At 43.0% G+C, this 18,889-nt stretch overlaps 1 protein-coding gene across 1 annotated transcript in view; it reads left to right on the forward strand.

Moving 5' to 3' along the window:
* The first annotated feature begins 66 nt into the window (after window positions 1–66).
* Window positions 67–18,889, forward strand: part of ELK3 (ELK3, ETS-domain protein (SRF accessory protein 2)) — a 104,386-nt gene continuing 85,563 nt past the window's right edge. Inside the window, exon 1 of the mRNA XM_006871803.1 lies at window positions 67–360. The gene's annotated coding sequence lies outside the window, so the exon portion shown is untranslated. The remainder of the gene's footprint in view (window positions 361–18,889) is intronic.

Raw genomic sequence — 18,889 nt, forward strand, 5'->3', positions numbered from 1 at the left:
GGTGTAGTATGCGCGGGCCTCGCTTGCCAGCCCCGGCGCACAGCCGCGGCCGGGGCGCGCGGCGCGGGGCGGAAAAGCCTGTTTACACAGACTGCACACCGCCTGGGGAATAATGCAGTAAAGGAAGTGAGCCGGCTCGGCCTGACTGCTCCAACTTCCTGCTCTCACACACACCAGAGGGGAAAAAAAAAAAAAAAAAGAGGAGCGAGAGAAAGAAAAAAAGGGGGAAAAATCAGGATCTCATTACAAGAGCAACAGACCGTCTGCAGACGCCTGTCAGCATGGAAAGTCGGGGGGTTTCGCCCGGTTCCTCCTAGAAATTCCCCCGAAGAAGGATCTTGAAAGCTCCCCCACATCTGGGTAGGTAACAGGGCTTCTGCCTGTTGATCGGACAGTTGCAAAGTTTCGTTTTGGGTTTTTTGTTTTTGTTTTATGTTTTGCTTTCTTTCTTTTCTTTGGCCCGGTGGGGGTGGGGCGGATGGGCGCCGCGGGGTGGGCTGTGGCTGGGTTGGGGAGTGGGGGTGTCCGAGAAAGAGGCCGATCCGCGGGGAGGGGGCGCAGCCGGGATGCTCTGCTCCTGCGCTCGCGCCTCCCGCCGGCACCTCGGTACCTCCCTCCCCGCGCAGCGTCCGCGCGCCGGGCCGGGGGCTGCCGGGACCCTACCCTGCACCCCGCCCTTGGGCTGCGCTGTAAGCCGGAGAAAGGGGGCGCCGGGGCTCGGGGCCCAGGGCAGCTCGGGTAGGGCGGGCACTAAAAGGGCAGATACAGGCGGGTCCCTGGGAAGAAAGGTGATAGAAAGGGTTGTGTGCCTGGTGGCTGGACCACCGCCTATCTTCCAAGTGGGCTGCGGCTCGGCTCCCCTCCGGTGGGCAGAGGGCACTGGAGTTGGGGTTCACGGAGGGAGAAAGAGATGGAGAAGAAGGCAGAGGTCGTGAGGTGCAGCCGTGGGGCTGGGGGCTCTGCTTTCTCGAGCTCGGCAGGTGACCCCTACTCAGGTCACCGTCCCTGACTCACGCCCAGCCTGGTATTTAAAAGCCGGCGACGACTTTCCTGGACACACACGGTTTTGCAGAAGGACGGGGTTAAAAATGGTCTTGGCGGCCCCACTTCTTAAGGAAAGGGGGCTGCTAGCTTGGAACTGAATGTTGGCCTGGGGGCTGGGGAGAGATGAAAAAAAAGATTTTAAAAAAGAAAAAGGATCTTGGTTTTGTTATGCTTTCTGAACGGAATCATCCTGAGGACAAGCTGCAGTTAGGCAGCTGGTGAAGATGGGGCGGGGGGGGGGGCGGCAAGAAATGTTATTTCAGAAACTGCAAAAGGGGCTTTTTAGAAAGAAAAAAAAAAAAAAAAACGAGTGTCGGGAGAGTTTCTGGCTTGTCTGGAAACGGCAAGACTAATTGCCATGCGCTTCCGCTTTGAAACTGGCAGCAGACAGCATCTTGAAAATGACTCACTGAAGGAGCTCACAAAGAAACTGTGGTTTGCTCCTTCTCAGGTTTATGTATTTGTGCCTTTTACAGTTTCCTTTGTAGTGCTCGAGGGGTCCCCCGCCCCTTCCCCGCCGACCCCCTCGCACCCTCCCAGCTTTGAAAGCCCCTAGCCCGTCTTTACCTCTCCCCGCCCCCCTCCCAGGCCCGGGGCAGGCGGGGAGGCCGGGTTGTTTTTGGAGTTGGCTGAGGGAGCTGGTTAGAGGGACGCTGATGTTGCTGCTGCTGCTATGCTGCAGGGGGGAAAAGTTCCCTGAATTTTCCACCGGCTGCTGCAGGAAGAGAGAACCCCTTTAGTCATTGCTAAGTAATGTCTGCACACACACCAACTAATCTCATTAGGAGTTTCCGCTGCTCTACACAGGAGGGGTTTTGTGCAACCACTGTCAGCCTGGGGAGCCTTGCGCTGCAGAGGGAGACAAGTTACGGCTTTTATTTACTTAGAGGTGTAGCCGCCAATCGAGCCTTTTCTGGGCAGCATCGTGAAAACTTTGAAGTCACTCTTGGCCATTTTGAATTTCGGACATGCAGGTTTTTCCTTCGTAGTCGTGGTGTGTGTGTGAAGTTTCTGCTGCCCAAGTAGTTCAAACACACCCATTCTCTCCCTCCGGGCTTCAGTCTTTGTTGGAAGGGGAGGGACATGAGAAACCAAACATGTTCCAGGCATCTATTAATAAGCTTAAATCGATTTCTGAGCCTCACCGCCTTATTGCCAAACCAGATACTCTGATATCTCTCTCGTCTCTCTGGCACACATTGATTCTGGAAAGGTCAGTTAAGAGTTTCAATTTATGAGGATTTTAAAATCACAAATTGTGTTAGGAGGACACAGGGGTCAGACAGTTATGAAGACTGTCCATAAGTGTTTTTAGACTTTCCAGTAATGATCTTGCTGGCAAAAACCCGAGTATAAAAAGTGATGGCCTCTCAATGCCAAACACAGCAAAGAGCCTCTTAACTTTAAAAAACAAACAAACTTAACAACAACAACTCTTAAATATAGCCTAGAAATGTGTAGTTACTAAAGAGGACCAAGTTTTAAGAAATCCATTTGGACAGTGGGATTCCTTTAGAAACAAGCTTTTCTTGAGCGCTTAAGGTGTTCGTATTTCTTTTACTGTGGCAAGGCATGTCCTAAAAACAACCCACCAGGGTGAGTCAGTGGATATGAGTACAGGGTGTTCCTAACAGGGTGCCTGGTACAGAGTAGATGCTCAATAAATGTAGTATAGGGTGGTATGATTGTAGGATAACAACACTTAATAGACTAAACTGGTTCCTGTCAAGTGGGTTCCAACTCCTAGTTACCCTATGGTAGAGTAGAATTGGTCCATAAGGTTTCCAAGGCTGTAATCTTTATGGAAACCGACTGCCATATTTTTGTCCCATGGAGTGGTTGGTGGGTTTGAACCTCTGAATTTTTGGTTAGCAGCCCAGTGTTTAACCATTGCAACCACCAGGGCTCCTCATCGGGAGGCAGTAAAAAAAGCTTGCGAAAGTTACCTTCATTTTGTATGGTGGTATGAATGCTCCTTAAAAATGTTGTTACCTGCCGTGGAGCAGGTTCCGGCTGATAGCAACCCTGTATAGGGTTTCTGAGGAGCAGTTGGTGGGTTTGAACTGCCAACCTTGTGGTTCACAGCCCAGTGCTGATCCTACAGAGCCGCACCAGGAGTCCTCCTTAAGAATGGAAGATGAAAAATTCTCTTTTCAAAAATGTGCTTCCATCAAAGTAAACATGTGGTAACTAGGATTCCTCATTCCAATAAGTGATTACGTAGTTATTATTCTAATAAATTATACATTGGAATGTATAAAGTTCATTTATGTCATTGGTTCTCAGGCAGGGACAGTTTTGCCGCCACCTAAGACACTTAACTATGTCTGGAGACCTTTTTTGGATGTCATAATTGAAGGGGTGGTACTGGCATTTAATGAGTAGGAACGGAGGATACTACCAAATATCCTGCAACGCAAAAGGTAGCTCCCAGAGCAAAGAACTTTCTGGTTCAAAATATTCATAGTGGCCAGGCTGAGAAATCTTGATTTACATTAATAATAGAAATGATGATGAAAACTCTGTCACGTGTATTTACTCGAGTCATGGTGGTGGTGGTTATGTGCTGTGGAGTCGGTTCTGATTCATAGCGACCCTGTACATGATTTCCAAGGCTGTAAATCTTTTCAGGAGCAGAAAGCCTCATCTTTCTCCCGTGGAACAGCTGGTACTTTCGAACTGCTGACCTTAAGATATGCAGCCCAATTTGTAACCACTGCTCTACCAGAGCTCCTTACATTTAAAAGTTATCAGTTATATTTTTGTGCCACATACAAGAATATAACACAGTATTCATGAATTTTGTGCCACATACAAGAATATAACACAGTATTCATGAATTTGTCCTCTTTCCTTTTTTTTTGTCAATTACATGCAGTATAAGGCACTGATGACAATGTCGTGGTAGTGTACCATTTGTGAACAAAATTAAAATTATCTTGGGATCTCCACAAGTCTAACGTCTTCACCCACTTGGTACAAATGTTTTTTTGACCAGAATGGCAGCAGCCCAGAAGAGAGGACGCATGATTTTCTGTGTTGTGTGAATTTTGACATTTCCTAACCCTTTAGTCAAGGCCTCTTCTTTTTCTTATTATAAACAAATAAATACTTGGAAACTGCTAATAGACAGTAAATGTAACCCTGAGATCGTATGTTGACCTTTATATGTGTAATAACTTTTTGCAACTTGAATCTCTTTCTGAAATGAGTTTTAAAATGTGTGTAGACCTGGTGTGGCACTGTAGGATAAGCACTGAACCACAAGGACAGTTTGAACTGAAAGGTTGGCAGTTCAAACCCACCAGCCACTCCTTGGAAACCCCATACAGGATTGTTATGAGTTGGAACCACCTCAGCAGCAGCATGTAACAACAATAAGGCTGTGTATGTAAATTATAATCCTTTCTTAGTGCCAAGTATTGGATCTTATATATTTATCTATTTAAAAACAAAACAAACAGTATGGTGCTATGAAACACTGCAAAACATTACCTATTGTCCAAGACTTCCTGGAATGGAGTCTTTTTTTACTGAAGACAAGTTACTGCTTACTAATTGGTGGCTTTGCTCTCTTCCAGTACTAGGGAGTGAATGACTCAGTCTTCTTCATGTATCCCAGACCTGGAGTTCCTCATTGAACTTTAAAAGAAATGGCTTCTCTGGCCATTCCAATGTTGCCACTGATAAATTACTTCCGGCCCCATCACTTATGAATTGGAGTACCTGGCATGGGCAATTTGAATAAATTACATTACCCTGCCTAAATGTTCTGTATACTTCTGACAAAACACTTTTTTAATGTCTCTAGTCCAAAAAATGGAGCTAAGTGGCTCCATACCATAAGCACAGGACTGCTAACCACAGATCCACGATTCGAGTCTGCCAGTTGCTCTCCTGAAGAAAGATGAGACTTTCTGCTCCTGCAAAATTTTTTTAAAAGCCTTGGAAACCCTATGCAGGGTCACTATGAGTCAGAACCGACTCAAAGGCAGTTAACAACAAGGCCAAAAGTTGACAGCCACAAAACCCTATGGAGCACAGTTTTCCACAGAAACACACGATCTCCAAATATCAGAATCTTGGCAACTGGTTTGGTTCTTTAGTCATCTGTATGTCCCAGGTCTAGTGACTCAGCTGCTAACAGAAAGGCTGGCGGTTCAAACTCACCCAACAGTTCTGTTGGAGAAAGACCTGGCGATTTGCTTCATAAAGATTTGTTGTTGTTAAGTGCCGTCAAGTCGGTTCCGACCCATAGTGACCCTGAACAGGGTTTCCAAGACTGTAAATCTTTACGGGAGCAGAAAGCCTCATCTTTCTCCTGTGGAGCAGCTGGTAGTTTCCAACTGTTAACCTTGCGGTTCACAGCCCAGTTCGTAACCCCTACGCTACCAGAGCAAGATTACAGCCAAGAAAATCCTGTGAGGCAGTTCTGTTATGTCACATGGGGCCACTAGGAGTTGGACTAGACTTAATGGCACTAGTAACAACAATTCTCTTTGCCTTCTTTGATTGATTGATAATATACCTGAGACTACACTAGCACAACCATATTTTTTAAAGGTTAGTTTTTGTTGTTGCAGAAAGTATTCATGTGAACCACATTTGGAAGTTTTGGAAAACCATACACACAAATCTCTTATAATATCACTGTTAGCATTTTGATGTTACGTTGTTAAGTGCCATTGAGTTGGTTCTGACATCACAGTGAGCTGGTATAGGGTTCCCAAGAGCAGTTGGTGGGTTTGAACCCCTGACTGTATGGTTTGCAATCCGGTGTTTATCTGCAGCGCCACACCAGGACTCCTTCTGATGTATCGGTGTCTAGTATTTTAAATTTCACACATTGCTCTTGTCGTTAGTGCCATGGAGTTGGTTTTGATTCATAGTGCCTCCCACAAAAGCAGAAAACCTCATCTTTCTCCCACGGAACTGCTGGTAGACTTGAACTGTCAACTTTGTGGTTTGCACATACATACATACATGTAAAGGGGTCCTGGTGTGGAGCTGTGGATTAATGCGCCAGACTGCAAAGTTGTTTGAACTGCAAGGTGGGCAGTTTAAGCTCACCAGTTGCTCCTCGGAAATACTACACAGGGTCACTATGGGTCGCAATCAATTCAACAGCACTTAACAACAACATACACACATAATTTTAATTGGGATCATGCTGCACATACTGTTTTGTAACTTTTTTTCACTACACATGCCATGTAACACATTGTAATGCCTAGTTGTTGTTACTGTTAAATGCTATTGATACAGGGTTCCTTAGGAGCAGCTGGTGAGTTTGAACCATCCACCTTGCAGTTCAATCCAACCTTCAGTCCAGTGTTTATCCTACCACGCCACACCAGGACTCCTAGTACTAAGACCAAAATGCACACATAGAGTTTGTATTTCCTAATCTAGTAAGTGTGCTGACTCAACAATGGATTACCATAATTTCTATGTGGACTTGTTCAGTCTTTTTGTCCTCTGTGGCCCAAGTAATATTCTAAGAATGCCACCCTCTTGAAAGACTGAATTCATGTGTGCTGTGAAATTTGGGATTTTGATGAGTTTCTCTGTGATTTAAGAATGAGTCATGATTTGCTGTAGACTTTCAAGCTGTGGTAACAGGAAGTCCAGTGCACTACACATCAATATAGAATGCTGAATGATGAAAGAAGACAAGCTAGGTTAAACTAAAGAGACACCCTGAACCTAGCTAACTATGAAGAGGAAGAAGGGTGTATACTTTAACAACTCTGATTCCTTCCTGTTTCATTTTGCATAAGTAGATTGTCCAAACTTCAAAATGGTCATATTAGATTTATAGCTGAAGATTACCTTTTTTTTTTTTAAAAAGTTTTTATTGTGACTTGAGTGAAAGTTTACAGGGCAGATCATCGTTTTACATTCAACAAATCATATACTTTGTTTCATTACAATGATTATAATCCCCTCCGTGTACCATCATTACCAATATTTCTCTCTATTCATTTTAGCTCTTTTTTTTTTAAACACTCAGGCATATATAATAATTTACACCACCAAAGGGCACATTCTGAAAGCCTGCCTCCTGGCCGCCAGCTCTCAGTCCCTCTCTTTCCATGAATCTAGAGTCCTCAGCTGCTCCCTCTCTCCATGTCCTCATCTCTACCTCCATCTCTGGTGTCGCTGCTTCTCTGGATAAGGTCCTGCATTCTCCTTGTGCTCTTCTCCCTTGATGGTCTTAGGATCCTCTGTGTCTGGACTGTAAGATTAACTGCTTCCCCATTTTTGTTATAAAACTTCTACCTTTACAGTTGTGACAGTCACAATTAGTCATGATAACAATTACTCACTATTGAATCATAAGAATTTTGTCCCCATCTCTTTTCACCAGACCCATCTAGACAGGATGAAAACTATTCAGTGGGGACTGTATCTTCCCCAACACACTCTTAAACTAAGCTCCCTCTTGAAACCTTGTAAGCCAATCACTTGGTGCCTTTATCGACCCCTCATTTTAGGTAGCCAGTGTCTAAGTTGTCCTTCCTATCTACTCTGTGTACAAAGGGGATAGCATTGATACTTGATATGAAAACTCCTTCCCTCTAAGTCGGTATTTTGAGCTACTACCTCCATGAATATAGGTCAAGTTCATTAAATTGTAGCAATTTACCCTCACTGCCTTTATTGCATTTTTTTTTTTTTTTTAAATCTTCCTCTAGTTGAGTTCTGATTATCAAGTCATTGAGGCTATGTCAAATGGGTACTATCTGCAAGTTTGGGTGTTCTAGTGTCTAGTTTACTCTTGCCCATGACCAGCTTTGAGCTTCCTGTAGACATTGAAAACTATCATTTTGCCACTTAGCATGCAGCCCCAATAAGCTGAATTATTAGTGTGTATGTTTAACTTTCTGTTAACAAATCCTAAAGACCTTCACAAATGGTAGACAGCTCCATCTTTAAGTAACTGTTCTATTCAGAAATGTGACTCCCCGTGGCTCCTACCCACAACCAAAGTAAAAATGCCTTTCACCCATTACTGGAAAGGGACATATATGTCAGCAGTTTAAAAAAAAGCAAACCTTTGAGCTTGATCATTTCAGTAAATGGTAATTTGGTTTGGATGGCCAAATGAAGTTATTGACTACTTTATTGATGTATATTAATTTACATTTCCTGGAAAGTAGTTACTAAATTATTCTAAGGGTTCAATGGAATTATTTTATAATTTAGCTATGAGATTTACATGTGTATTTTTAAATAAATTGAGATGATGCTTATGCTAATATATTCTAACTTGAATTGGACTAAAACACATTAACTCAGACTGTCTCAAAGAGGCACTAAAGCACATAGTGTCATAAATCGTTTTAAAGTGACCATATCTATGAATAATTCCTAGTTATTGAGGTCTATACATGGAGTGATCGAGTGAGTAGAAAACACATTTTTATCTGGATGCCTTCCCCTTAGCCTGTGTGATGATGTTAAGGGTCCTTTAATCAATAGAATAAAGAATCTAAGAAGATTGTGTTAAGAAACAAAAGGCATCAGTCGTCGTAGATTTTTTTATTCTATAAGGTCACTATGGTTAGGAACTGGCTCAACAACACTTAACAACAACGTTAACCAGATGGTGGTTCAAATCTACACAGTAATACTACAGAATAAAGACTCTGGTAGCGTAGTGGCGTAGTGTCAGGCTGCTAATCTCAAGGTCAGCAGTTTGGAACTACCAGCCATTCTGCGGGAGAAAGACTTTCTGCTCCTGTAAAGATGTACAGCCTCGGAAACCTTATGCAGGGTCGCTCACCACTATAGCTTAGTGATTATGAATCGGGCTGCCAACTCCAGGTCAGCAGTTCGAAATTACCAGTGGTTCCATGGGAGAAAGATGAGGCATTCTGCTCCCATAAAGATTCACAGCCTCGGAAACCCTGTACAGGGTCACTGTGAGTCGGAATCGACTCCACAGTGCTTAACAACAACAACAACAACAACAACAACAACACCGTGGCTTCTATACATTAAAATGCATAATTTTAAAGTGTTGTCTATGCCATATTGTTGCTGTGAGCTGCCCTCAGGTTGTCCCTTACTCCTGTCTACTTAACACCACACACAATGGTATCCAGTCCTTGTGAACCACAGGGTTTTCATTGGCTGATTTTTCAGAAGATTTTCAGGTTGTTCTTCCTAGTCTGTCTTAATGTGGAAGTTCTACTGAAACCTGCTTAGCTTCATAGCAACATAGAAGCCTCCAGTGACTAACAGAGTTGGCTTTGCTGAAGTACATTGCCTGGGAATTGAACCTGAGTCTCCCATGTGGAAGGTGAGAATTCTACCACTGAGCCGTGTCAAAAACCAACAAAGCAAACCAGTTGTGGTTGAGGCGGATGTGACTCATGGTCACCCCACGTGTATTAGAATAGAAGTGTGCTCAGTGGCTGTGATTGTGAGGAAGTAACTCACCAGGCCTTTCTTTCATAGTATTGCTGTTTGAATTTGAACCACCATCTGATTAATGTTGTTATTAAATGTTGTCGAGTTGGTTCCTATCCATAGTGACCCTGTATAAGGTTTCTAAGAAGTGACTGGTGGCTTTGAACTGTCAACCTTGTGATTAGCAGTCCAGTGCTTATTCAACAATGCTACACCAGAAGTCCACATTATACAATACTAGTGGTGATGTGCCGTGGAGTCAGTTCTGACTTATAGCGACCCTGTATAGGGGTTTCCGAGGCTGTGAATCTGTGGGAGCAGAAAGCCTCATCTTTCTCCTGAGGAACGACTGGTAGTTTCGAACTGCCTATCTTGAGGTTAGTAGCCCAGCTCATAACCACTGTGGCACCAGAGCTCCGTATTAGAAGGAAAAAATCCCTCCCAGTAGTCCTGGAGTCCTGGTGTAGCACTGTAGGATAAGCATTGGACTGCTGATCACCAGGTTGGCAGTTCAAATCCACTGCCCATTCCTTGAAATCCCTATACAGGGTCGCAGTGAGTCCGAACCAACTCGAAGGCAAGGCACTTAACAACAACAGCAATATCATAAAACTAGCCAAAAGTAACATCGATGTATTTTTGGTTGGTTCGTTATATGCCGTGGAGTCGGTTCTGACTCATAGCAAACCCGTACACGGTTCCCGAGGCTGTAAACCTTTACGGGAGCAGAAAGCATCATCTTTCTCCCGCGAAACAGCTTGGTAGTTTCGAACTGCTGACCTTGTGGTTCCCAGCCCGATTCGTACCCACTATGCTATCTATTTATGGTGGTGGTTATGTGCCGTAGAGTCGGTTCCGACTCATAGGGCACTGTACATGGTTTCCAAGGCTGTAAATCTTTATGGGAGCAGAAAGCCTCATCTTTCTCCTGAGGAATAGCTGGTAGTTTCCAACTGCTGACTCTGAGGTTTGCAGCCCGATAGGAGAGAAAAAAAAGGCATTAAAAAAAAACTCATTGTTTTAATATTTAAACTACTTCGAGTGAAGAGAGAGAACATACATACAGTAACTTGTTTTCCATATGTAATACTGCATGTGTCATCAGGTGTATGTTTTACATAATCTCTAGAATACTCATAGATCATTCAGGAATGTATCAACTTTGAGATTTCCTTTCACCTTCAGAAGAAATGGCTAAATATGCAATTCTGTGTTTCTCTTTGCATATGTACCACATGAAACACTGATTGTAATGCCCTAAATTATTTCAAAAATTTACTTCAAAGATCTGATCTTAAAATGTTATTTGTGGAAATTGCTTTGTTAAAAAAAAAACAAAAACCTCATTGTGTTGAGAAGCTACCACTTTATCTTCCTGGGCCTCTGTTTCCTCGGACAAATGGTAAACTGACTGAGTAGAGAAGGTGGGATCAATTCTTTCAGGTAGAAAGCCCTATTAGTGCACTACTTACCTGGAGCAAATAATTCTTCTAAGAGTTGTGAGAGTGTGATGTGAATTTTTGCTATCATTCCAAAGAGCGGGCTTTTAGATTTGTACAATTTAAGGAACCCTGGTAGAGTAGTGGGTCACAAGGGCTGCTAACCTCAAGGTCAGCTGTTTGAATTTACAAGCCTCTGTGGAAGAAAGATGAGGTTTTCTGTTCCTCTAAAGATTTGCTCTGGTAACGTAATGGTTACGAATCGGGCTGCGAACCTTAAGGTCAGCAGTTCAAAACTACTAGCTGTTCCACAGGAGAAAGATGAAGCTTTCTGCTCTCGTAAAGATATCCAGCCTCGGAAACTGTGTACAGGGTCGCTATGAGTCGGAACCAACTCCATGGCACATAACAACAACAAAGATTTACTGGTGTGGCGCTGTGGGCCAATGCGTCAGACTGCAAAGACGTTTGAACTGCAACGTCAGTGGTTCAACCTCACCAGCTGCTCCTTGGAAAGCCTATATACAGGGTCGCTATGGGTCGGAATCGACTTGACGGCACTTATCAACAACAACAAAGATTTACAGCTTCAGAAACCCAGGGTCACTATGAGTTGGAACCCACTCCTTGGCACAAAACCACCACTACCACTGTAGCAATTAAATAAACTCAATGTTATCAGTAAGAAAAGGGCTTCCTTGTAAGTTTCCATTCCATCCTATTTTGACTCCCTACTGAATAAAGGAGCTCTCTGGCACCATAGTGGTTGTGATTGGGGCTGCTAACCTCAAGGTCAGCAGTTTAAAACTCCTAGCCATTCCCTGGGAGAAAGATGAGGCTTTCGGCTCCCATAAAGATTTACAGCCTTGGAAACCCTTAATATAGGGTCATTATGAGTCGGAACCGACTCCACGGCGCACCACCAGCTGTGACTAAAGAACAATCCAACATGGCTGCTGTGCTGCCCTTTCTCCTGGTCCTTAGAGGTTTTGAAGGCAGCACTCACAGCCTCTTGGAGGCAACAGTGATTGCCTTTAAGTTGGATACACTTTGTAGGTTGAGATAAGATTTTTGTTACCTGGTTAAATCTCTCTCCTTCCTTCCGACAATCTTTATAAATGCTTTCTATCCATCAATACTGTATGTATCTGAGGCCTCCTATATCCCATGCCAGTACCGCCCGACCAGCAGCTTTAGAACAGTTCTTTAAAAACTCACATCTGACTTAAAAGCTTCTAGTGACCTGAGTTTAGGATAAAGACCAAAATCCTTCACACAATCAAAACTACCGTGCTGACCTGAACTCCTCATATGCTTGTTATGCCCCTGGCTGCTGGGCCTTTTTGTAAATGTTGTTCCCTCTAATCCCTCTCCTTGGAATGATCTCCTCCATTCCTGCCCCTTTCTCGTCTATTTTTCTGATTTCACCTTGCGTGTTGGTGTTGGTGTTGTTAAGTGCCGTTGAGTCCGTTCCAACACATAGTGATCCTGTATAGAGTTTCCAAGGAGCAGCTGGTGAGCTTGAACCGCTGACTTTGCAGTTCAGCATATTAACCTGCAGTGCCACACCAGGACTCTTCACCTTGTCTAGCCAACTCCTATCTGTCCTTCAGACTGACCTCAGCTCAACAGTCACTTCTCTGAGGAAGCCTTTGCTGCTTTCCAGACAAGTACCCCCCACATCTGCCTGTGTTTGGCTTTTGAAACCTTTACTACAGGCTTTAACTACAGATTTCCTCAATATTGAATTCTTCCTCTCCACACATTTGCAGGAACTCTGAAGAGTTTCAGATTCATCTTTCTGGTGACAGACTAATTAATGAATGAATGCTCTTCACTCCTAACGGAAGAACCAGGTAGACTGGATAGCACGGTATCCCGCGCTGTCTGAAGTCACTGCCCAATCCCTTGATTGAACCCAGTAGATCTGAGTAGTGAAAGACAGACACCTAAACATGTACGTGTGTATGTGCCATGATGTGTCATGCCCATCAGTCAATAAGCTCCCTCTGGACCTGAATCTGTTTCTCTCATTCTTGTATTTATTCCAGCGCTTTTGGTAATACCTGGCACCCGGTGAATTAAAAACTATCTAAGGGAAAAACCAGACAAGTCTCTTGGTAGTTCAGGAGAGCAGCTAAGAAAATTTCTCTCCTTTTCGTAGTCTGTGTCCAGAGTTTCAGGAAGTTTTTTTTGTTGTTGTTGTTAACTGCTGTCAAGTCAGCCCCCAGTTCTAGGTGGTCCCATGTACACCTGGATCAGTCCATTGTGATCATCCATAGTTTTCATTGGCTAATTTTCAGAAATAGAATGCCAGACCTGTCTTCCTAGTATGCCTTAGCCTTCACTTTGCAATGAAACCTGTTCTGCATCACCGACCAATACAAAGCCTCCAAAGTCAGATAAGTGTTACCTGTGCTTGATGTGTATTGGTTGGGAATTGAACACTAGATGCACAGAAGTCAGGTTGGTTTGTTAATACCTAAGAGGATGAGCTCTATTTTTTATATCAGGTTATTTTATGTGGGATAAAGCACTGGACTGCAAGGTCGGTTAGAGTCACAAATTTGGTGGTTCAAATTCACCAGCTGCTTTTTGGAAACCCTATACAGGATCACTATGAGTTGGAACCGACTCGATGGCACTTAACAACAACATACTAGAATAAGCTTGAAAGACTCTTAATGTAAAGTTCTTTCCATATTACATTCTGGAGAAGTCTAGAACAACCAACATATTGGACAGAGTAGAGTTGCCCCCATAGAGTTTCCAAGACGAATCTTTCGGAGCAGACTGCTACTTCTTTCTCCTGTGAAGTGGCTGGTGGATTCAAACCGCTGACCTTTTGGTTAGCAGACGAACACTTAACCACTGCACCAGCAGGACTAGGTAGGCCTTTATTAAATACTTCAACTGACTAAATTTTCATAGATCCCTTGGGTAACCAGCTTTTATTTCCAAATATTCACAGTTGAAATTCCTTATGAATGAAGCTAAAGCTAGCATGTGTAGTTCTTGTCCCTAAGTTTTTGTAATTAATGATGCTTCCAATTGAGTTAAAAAAAAAATAATAACAGACTTTATCTTATGTGATTGTGAAAAGATGAATGACTAAATGTTTGGGGGAAAATGGGGTGGGAGGGTGGAGGTACAAGTCTGCTATTGATTTCAGCTGGGTTTTGCCAAGGAGCAATTTATTGATAGCTAAACCCTGAATAAGGAGCTCTGGTAGCGTAGTGGTTACGAATCGGGCTGCGAACCTTAAGTTCAGCAGTTCGAAACTACCAGCTGTTCTGTGGGAGAAAGATGAGGCTTTCTGCTCCCATAGAGATTTACAGTCTTGGAAACTCTGTACAGGGTCACTGAGTCGGAACCGACTCCACAGCACATAACCAACCAACTAACCAAACCTTGAATAACCAGGATGTGGCATTAAGCAGATTTTTCTCTATGTACTAACTGCCAGAAGAGATAATTAAAACAAGAGCTGAAAAAATAAAGCCCAGGAATTACTTATTTACTCATCATTCTAGGAACCCTGACTATGAAAACCTAGAAAGGTCCATGGCACTGTATTAACCAAAGCAAGAAAATGAACTACGGATGTTACAATAATTTCTTAGTTCTCAAAGTTCAAAGTTCATATGAACACTTCTCTGGTTACTCATTGAAGTGGAAATATAAATTCCCCACTTTATCCCCTCATTGGAGTTTGGAAGGTTTGCCTTTAAAGGCTGAAATACTAGTGCAGGTTCATTTGACAATGGAAGAGAAAAGCATTGGAAGGTAGGTGTAAATGTAGAAGATAAAGAGGGACAAGTAAGTGCAATACAGTAGGACCACCAATGTGTGGCTTCAATGTTTGCTCCTTCTCTATACAGTTACTGTGGTGTTGCTATAGGATAATCACTGAACTGCTAACCACAAGGTTGGCAGTTCAAATTCAGCCTCTTTGTAAGAGAAGGTTGAGCTGTCGGCCCCCATAAGGATTTATAGCCAAGAAAAACTATACAGGGTCACTCTGAGTCCGAACCAACCCATGGCAGTGGGCTTTTGGTACCCATGCAGGTTCCAAGCACTAGTTCTGTGGATGGTAGGAGCGTAAGGAAATGTTTGCTAAACTTCATCCCAAAGGGCCATTGTTTCACTGTGAAGTCAGAAGGAAACCTAGATGGATTATGTCATCTTCAGAAGAGGAGAAAGCTTCGATTCCTGATAATTTCAGCAAGTCCCATTACATGAATATACAAACAAGGAACTATATAATTTGGAAGACTGTATATGAGATAAACGAATCGGGCTGTGAACCGCAAGGTCAGCAGTTCGAAACTACCAGCTGCTCCGCGGGAGAAACATGAGGCTTTCTGCTCCCATAAAGATTTACAGCCTCGGAAACCCTGTGCAGGGTCGCTATGAGTTGGAACCGACTCCACGGCACATAACAGCAACAACATACCAGTGCCAGTTGAGTCGACGCCTCCAACTCCTGATGACCCATGTGTGTCAGTGTAGACCTGTGCTTCATAGAGTTTTCAGTGGCTGAGTTCTTTTTTTCTCTTTTTGAATGTATTGTAGATCTCTAAGTTTTTCTTCCTTGGTACCTCTGGGTGGATTCGGACATCCAACTTTTTTGGGTAGCAGTGAGATCACTCAAGGAAAAAAATAGGAATTGTGAAGCCAGCTGGAGTACTTTTGAAAAAAATCTTTTAATTAAAAAGAAAAAGAAGACCCATGGTGTATGCTGTTGGAATATGTCTTGTGTACCCAAGTGTACCATGGCCCTCCAATAAGACTTTGCTTTGATTTAAATCAGGATTGAACCACAAGAGCAGCATCCTCCTTCAGCCTTTGCCACATCCTTTGTTTTGTTTTGTTTTGTTTTAACCTAAATATTAAGACCTAGTTATTTGTCTCTAAGAAAGTGGAAAACTGAAGACTTTGATGTAGATCATACATGTACCAGATAACTAAGATATCTTACCCTGTACCCAAGCCCAACCCATGGACACTGAGTTACTTCCGATTCACAGTGACCAAGTAGAACAGACTAGAACTGCCTCACAGGCTTCCAAGGCTGGAATCTTTATGGAAGCAGATTGCCACAGCTTGCTCCCATCGAGCGGCTGGTGGGGTTTCAAACTCGAGACCTTTTGGTTTCCAGTCAAGCACTTAATCATTGCGACACTGGGGCTGGTTATTTTCCCTAGCTAGGGGAAAGCAGGAGCTGGCTATTATTTGGTACAGCAAATACATTCACACTGGACAATTACTGAGAGTGTCGGTAGATCAACAGATTGTGTGTGACTGCAAAAGGGCCAGTAGACTCCTCAATGAGAATTTAGGGCAGTGAGGATGCTGTGAGAGTTTGAATTCAGTGTTTGATGCTAATGCCACCAATAACCTGTTTGGGTGCAGGAGACACGTGAATTGATTCAACACAAGCCTGGTGTGAATGAATGACCATTGGTCTGCCAGTTGATGACAGTTTAGCATTCTTTTGCGCATTTATTCAGTACACTCTGAATTGGTTGTGGGTTTTTTGTTGTTGCTGTTGTTGTTTTTAATTATGCTGTAAGCATGAGAAGAATATTAAATAATGCCATGGACTTCCAGAAGAATGAACAAAATTTGTATAGCTAAAATGCTCCTTGGAAGCTAGATTGGTTAGACTTTGGACATGTTACGAGGAGAGACCAGTACCTGTAGAAGAACATCATGATTAGTACAGTCGAGGGTCAGTGAAAAAGAGGAGGACCATCAAGGAAGTATATTGACACAGTAGCTACAACAGTGGGTTCAATCACAGCGACAATTGTGAGGATGGAGCGGGACCAAGCCCTGCTTTGTTCTGTAGTACATAGGGTCGCTATGTAGGAACTGACAACAAAAAACATGAGATATTGGCACATTGTTTGAAATCGCTCACTATTTTTCCAATCGTTTTCTTAGAAATTACCGTGTCCATCAAGAACACCAACGTATTTTAAGTGAATTTCACTTCCTGTAGTTTATTTACAAATCAGGCTCAATTGAAACAAAACAAACAACAACAACAACAAAAACATTCAGTGCAAAATGAAATGTCTTTTCCTATTTTACCTGAACAGGGTTGTTTTTCCTTTATGTTCAAAGAAAGCTTTAAATATTAGAAGCTGTTTGAATTTAGAGGACACCTACTGCACTTGGATCATAATGATCATAGCTGGACTTGATAGCCATGTACAAAAATGTGAGAGAAACATGCATACGGGAGAGTGAAGCTAGAAAAAGGGATGTTTCCTACCTTTGTGACTTCAGAGGCAGCTAAACCCCCAACAGATGTCCACCACATGAGCAGGTGATGATTTGTTGAGGATTGTGGATTCAGTTTTTTATAGCTCCTTCCCAAAGTGAATCTGGATATTTTTGAACATTTTCTTATGGCTTGCTTGGATGAAGGTTTACAGAGAACATTAGTTTCCCATCCCCCAATTTGTGCACATTTTGTTTTGTGATATTAGTTGCAGTCCCCACAAGGTAACAGCATTCTTCCCACTTCATCTGTGAGTTCCCCAGTTCCATTCATACATCTTTCCTGCCTTCTGAACTTTGTGTTTTGGTCTCATGGTTGATTGTTCTGAGGAGCACGTTCACGGGTGTTGTTCACTGGGTAGGCCTGTCTGTTACTGCACTGAAAGGTGATCTTTAGGAGTGGACAAAGTGAATACTATACCAGATGTATGCACCAATGTTTATGCCTTGGGTCTGTGTTCCCTAAACCATGGCGAGCTGTACTGAGAAGAACACCAGATGAAGACACTGAAAATAAAATGACTAGAGAATTTAGGAGCCTTGGAAGGCCTTGGTCCTTGCTTAGGCTGAGCAGTTTTTGGTAACTCCTTGTGTGGCAGGTCTTTGTGCTTCTCAGAAATCTCAAAGGCCAAGTCACTGGTAGATCTCAGTCACAAATACCAGTAACTCGTAACTGTTTTTGTGAGGACCCTATATAGAGTGGGACCCAAAGACTAGCTATTGTCAATAGTCACCTGCTACATCTTGATATTATCAGGAAACAACACCATGGGGCAAATACTAAATTTTGGAAAAAGAAAAAAGATTGATAATTTTTAACAGTTTTCAAATTTTTAGCAGTTCAAATAAGTTATCTTCTTAAAGTTTTAACACTGATCATATAAACCCAGCTACCATAAGTCAATTCCAAATCATGGCGACCCTTGTGTGTCCAAGTAGAACTTCCCTCTAAGGGTTTTTCATGTTGCAACCTTTTGGAAGCAGAAACCTATCAGAGATATCAAAACTAAACCCTTTGTCGCTAATTGATTCGGATTTAGTAATCCTGTGTAGGGCTTCTGAGAGAGCAGAAAGCTTCATCTTTCTCCCTTGGAGCAGCTGATGGGTTTGAACTGCCAGCCTTATCCTACAGTGCCACCTTTATCAGAGAGAGACAACTCAAATGTTGTTACTAAGTGCCGTCGAGTTGGTTTTGACTCATGGCAATCCTGTATAGGGTTTAGGAGCAGCAGCTGGTGGGTTTGAACCACTGACCTTCCGGTTAGCAGTCCAGTACTTTTCCTATAGCACCACACCAGGACTCTAATAGTTTCTACTAAAATGAGTGATATAAAGACAGAAAACTTTCGAGACGCAGGGAAACAAGGCAATCCGGATGAGTTCCAGTGCGCACAGGTTCCACTCTACTTCTACGTCATGTCACAATCAGCTCTAACATCTTATTTCCTAGCTTTATCGATGGATCATTTTAAAAAGATGTTTTCTTAGTAGTTACCCAGTGTTGCTATAACAAATTCCACAAGCGGCTGGTGTTAATACGTTTATTTTCTCACAGTTTAGGAGGCTAAATGTGTGAATTCAGGGTGCCAGCTAAGACGACAAGGTCAGTTTGAACTGCAAGGTCAGTGATTCAAACCCACCAGCCTTTCCTGGGAAACCTCATACAAGGTCATGATGAGTTGGAACTGACTTAACAG

Source organism: Chrysochloris asiatica, unplaced genomic scaffold, assembly GCF_000296735.1.
Source record: "Chrysochloris asiatica unplaced genomic scaffold, ChrAsi1.0 scaffold00174, whole genome shotgun sequence".
NCBI classification, from domain to species: Eukaryota; Metazoa; Chordata; class Mammalia; order Afrosoricida; family Chrysochloridae; genus Chrysochloris; species Chrysochloris asiatica.